A 5,082-nucleotide genomic window follows, 5' to 3' on the forward strand; every position below is an offset into this window, starting at 1 on the left:
AAAAAAAAAAAAAAAAAAAACCAAACAAAGTGCTTTCATTAGAAGGCTACTCTCACCCTTGTATGAAATGTTAGTCCTTTCAATGTTAAATAAAATATAGTTTCTGGTGTCACCGGTTCTCTGGTTGCATGAAGAGAAGCCTTGGGCTGGGAAGATGCCTCGGTGGGTAAAGTCCCTGTTAAGCAAGCACAAGGACCTGAGTTCAATCTCTGGCACCCATATAAGAAGCTGGCACAGCAGTGAGAGCTGGCACCCCAAACACTAAAGGGAGGCAAAAGCAGGTGGGTCCCAGCCACCAACTGGAAAGCTAATTTCTGAGACCCTGTCTCAGGATTTACAGAGGCACGCACCATTAATCCCAGCACTCAGGAGGCAGAGGGTTTCTGAGTTCAAGGCTAGCTTGGTCTTACTTATGGAGTTCCAGACCAACCAAGGTTACAGGGACCTGTCTCAATGTAATTAAGATCTAGTGCTAAAGGGTGACACCCAATGCTATTGATCTGATCTCCACACGTAAGTGGTGAGCACACACAAGCTTGAACATGCCCTCAAGCCTAACATGCACACACATGGGAGGGAGGCAGGGGACTCCAGTCGCAGAAGCTCCCAGGGCTGACGGCTGGCCTCTGCTCTTCTCTGTCACTGTATAAACTCAAGAGGAATCATGTCTATTCAGGGAAGGCTAGAGACCTACTCAACAATAAATGTCACTTCCAGCCCTAAGTAGGCTGACACATCGCAGAGACACATTCTAACCAAGAATGGCAGATGTGTATTTGTTTTGGGGGACAGGGTTTCTCTGTGTAGCCCTGGCTGGCCTTGAACTCACAGAGATCTGCCTGCCTCTGCCTCCCAAGTGTTGGGATTAAAGATGTGCGCTGCCACCGCCTTGCTCTTACTCCTCCTCCGCCACCGAGTTGACCTCTGACCTCAGGAATGCCGATGTGTGTGGGAGTCTGACCAGCACGAGTACACATTCATGGTCCACAACGGTCCACTGTTCTCCCAATGGCCAGGCGAGAAGTGCTACAGGCCAAGTCAGCAGCCCTGGATGGCTCTAAAGGACCACCTGCAGGCCCAGTGTGGTGGCACACACCCTTAACCTCAGCACTTGGGAGGCCGAGAGGCAAGCAGATCTCCATGATTTCCAGGTCAGTCTGATCTATGTAGTGAGTTTAAGGCCAGCTAGAACTACAAGGGAAGACCCTGCTTCAAAAGAGATGGGTGCTACATTCCTGGTTCTCACTGGCTTGCCTGTTGTTGGAGGCCATGATTTCACAGCTGGTTTCGAACACTTCACCCTGTCTTCTCAGGGAAGGTGTGAACACACCTCCATTCCCGAAGGGTGTTTAGGAGTGCTTTGGGGAGGGAGCTGTCCACATTGAGAGATATTAGCCACCACACCAAGTAGGGCACACTCCCCCATGGGTCATCAGGAAGAGCTGCAGAAGCCTTTCCTTTCTTTCTTTCTTTTTTAAATATTTTTAATGTTTTTTTTTGGGGGGGGGGTTGGTTTTTTTGGTTTTTTTTTTTTTTTTGTTTTTTCGAGACAGGGTTTCTCTGTAGCTTTGGAGCCTGTCCCGGAACTAGCTCTTCTAGACCAGGCTGGCCTCAAACTCCCAGAGATCCGCCTGCCTCTGCCTCCCGAGTGCTGGGATTAAAGGCGTGCACCACCACCACCCGGCTTTGGTTTATTTTTCTTTATGTCTGTATGAGGGTGTCAGATACTTTGGTGTTACAGATGGTTGTGAGCTGCCATATGGGTGCTGGGAATTGAACCTGGGTCCTCTGGAAGAGCAGACAGTGCTCTTAACCATTGGGCCATCTCTCCAGTCCCTGAAGAAGCCTTTTCCATAGTGGATGGAAGCAGCTTCCAAGAAAGCTGCTACCTGCAGTACCAGGAAGCTAACATTTGGGGGGAAAAAAACTTCTAAACTAGCCAAGAAGTGGTGGCTGGATGTGGGGGTACACACCTGACATCCAAGCACTCAGAAGGTGCACACAGGAGGGCCAGTTCAAGTCTCATCTGGGTTGCTGAACCATCATTCTCCATAGAGGCAGTGTGTTAGAGGAAACCAGGTGACTGTCGTTAGCAAAAGATTAATTTTGGAAAGTCATTTCCAGAATGTTCTTTGAGGACTTGGTTGTTCCATCAGAAAGGAATCGGTGGGATTCCAGCAGAGCCTGGCATCTCCTTGGCTCCTCAGAACCTTCTGTGGCTGGGGGGCTCTCGCAGGCAACATGGCTACAAACCGGGAGGCTGTGTTTCCTACTCTGGTACTGGGGTTGCAGAGAAAGAAGTTCCTGATTCACACTCACACGCCCTTGGGTTGGGTTTCTCCAGTATTCTGGAAATACCGGCTGGCCCAGGCACCCCAGCAACCAGCTTGCCCTGGCCACACCCTGGCCTCAGGAGCCTTTTTGGTGAGGGAAGTGGCGACCCCTAGTGGAAGAAGGCAGAACTGGATTAGCATCCCTAACCTGCGACTAGGGAGGAAACCTAAGAACCTGGGGGTGGGGGAAGGGAGCATCCCTCATCTACGCCCCCCCCCCCCCCAACTGCCTCCGGTATCAGAGCCTCATGCTTGCTCACCGTAAAATTCTAGGACTGTGAGAGTCCCAGGAAATCCCCAAGACACACTCTTAACTACTGCTGCTAGCAGCAGGCTGACATGAGCAGATGAAGGCAGCAGAGTAGAAGCCCTGAGCTTCTGTGCCTGGTGACCCGGGCCTGGGTTCTAAACCTCGCTGCTGTGCCTGGTGGCCTGAACCTCAGCTCTGTCTCTGGGCTCCCACGTGGTGGAGAGTGAGAACTACTCTGGAGGGTTATCTCCTGACCTTCACATGTATACAGTAGCACAGTAGCGTCCGGCCCTACCACTCCCAAAACAAGTGAATTAAAAAACCAATTGTTGTTATTAAAGGCGAGCCCTGTGGGTCCTGAGAAAGCAGGAAGTGGCAGCTGGGCATGGTGGAGCATAGTGCTGTAACCCCAGCACTCAGGAGTTCCAGGCCAGCTTGAGCTACATAGCTGAGCCCTGTTTCAGCAAACAATTCAAAGGTTTCCTAAGCTTGAAGGGGTTCGACATCTTCTGGCTCTGCCATCACTCAGGGTGAGCCCTTACCTCCCTAGTCCCTGTGGTGCTCTCTTCTGGTGTCCAAATACGGGACGGTAGCCAGCCAGCACCCAGCAGCCCCTTTGTGTCTCCAGTTGCATCAAGTATCCATTAGGCCCTGACTGAAACACTTGTGGCTCTGTGTGGTAGGTTTTTAGTGACATCAACTGGGGACATCTCAGAGCTACAAGAAAATAATATACACAAAGGCTCAGGTGTGCCTTCGTCCTTAGACCTGGACAGGCAGGAGGATATTTCCAGTCCTGCAGTGCTCTGCTGGACACAATGCCCCCCAAAGGGACAGCGCCCAAGAGACGGTGCAGCCTGCAACGGTCCGGTCCAGGCGAGTCCTACAGAACCTCCCCCCGCAGCTCTCCACAGTGGTCCTGGCACACTTACTCAAGGTTGCCAGCTCCTTTTCAGGCTCTCTGCGGGTATCAGTGCATCTGTGCCTGCTCCCCTTGATCCGTCAAGCAAGGTCCTGGAGACAGGAACCCTGACGCTAAAATTCTACTTTATTTCTAGTTCAAAATTAGGCCATGCAAGAGTCAGGGTAGTTTCATGTTTGCCCTGGGTTTAAAATAGAATGGGTGTAAGGTACATCCTTACTGCTGCAGCTCGCGCAAGTTCATGGGCAGAACCACAGACGATTAGGACCTGCATGTGCCCTCAGGTGCCAGATACCTGCTCTGCAGGGATGGCTACCCACTCCCACAGAGAGGCACAGTCAGTCCTTCCTGGCTCCTCCTTGGAGACTCAGCCCTAGGGCCAGAAGTTGGCCCTAGCTCGTCAGCCCCTGGGAACTTCCTGCCTTGCTCAATGAGGATGCCTTGCCTGTCAGATCTAGGTTCACTGGAGCCGCTGAAGAGCTAGGCATTTATTTCAAGGGGAACTACCCAAGTGTTTTGAGGCAAACCAGGGTCTATTTCTAGCTCAGCATCCCGCAGTACAAGCAATGAATGTTGCCAAGCCCCTGAATTAACTCCAGACAACTCCTCCTCCATAGGAAGCTGCCCACGTGTGCACTATGGGTTCAAACGTATGTAGCTCTCAGAAGTGAGCGCATCTGAAACATCTCTAGAAACACTCCACACACACAGTAACTTGTAAACAGAGGCTTGAAGAGGCAGGGTGCAGGGAGTCGCGGAGTCCAGGCTGGCTTGCAACTCAAGATGTGGCCAAGGATGATCCTCTTGCTTCTACCTGCTATAGGCTGCTTCTATTACAGGCAGGTTCCACCATGCCTGAATTAAGTGGTGGGACTGCAATCCAGGGTTTCATGTGTGTTAGATAAGACACTCTTCCAGCTGTGAGGTACATTCCCAGTCCTATATGCATTTCCTTGTTTGGTGGATTTGTTCTGAGATGGAATCCTATAGCCCGGGTTAGCCTCCAATTCCTTACGTGGCTGAGGACGACCTTGAACTCCAGATCCTCGTACCTCTACCTTCCAAATGCCGGACTAGAAGAGTACATCACAACCCCTGGCTTTGGGAAGGTTTTAGCCCTTGTTTCTACTCCGAGCACTCCTAACCCTTCAGTATTATGGGATGCCAGTGGCCAGTTTGCTCTTCCACACAGGACAGAATAAATGTGGGCCCCAGAACATACTCAACCACTGGGCCACCTCCCAAGTCCAGAGCTCAGTGCTTCCAAAGCAATACTTTCAAATCCTTCCCCAGAAAACAAAAGCAAATGGGACCAGAGCTGCAGGGATGACGACCATGCTGCTTAAGGTCCAGAGGCGTGAGGTCCTGGGGAAGGCTCTGTGCCTCTGCAGCTACTTTGCAGGCTGCTGCTGAGGTTTGCAGGGGTATGCTGGCCACTGGACATATCCCTGCTGGGCCCCTGTGGTTGGCAGGTTTCAGGAAAGGAAAGACACAGTTGGTATTTCAAATGATCCAGCCTCCTCCCCAGAGCTTCCACGGGGCCTCTGGCTCGTGTTAGTTAACAAGCGACAGGACAA

This window comes from Microtus ochrogaster, chromosome 4 (genome assembly GCF_000317375.1).
Source record: "Microtus ochrogaster isolate Prairie Vole_2 chromosome 4, MicOch1.0, whole genome shotgun sequence".
Classification (NCBI taxonomy): domain Eukaryota; kingdom Metazoa; phylum Chordata; class Mammalia; order Rodentia; family Cricetidae; genus Microtus; species Microtus ochrogaster.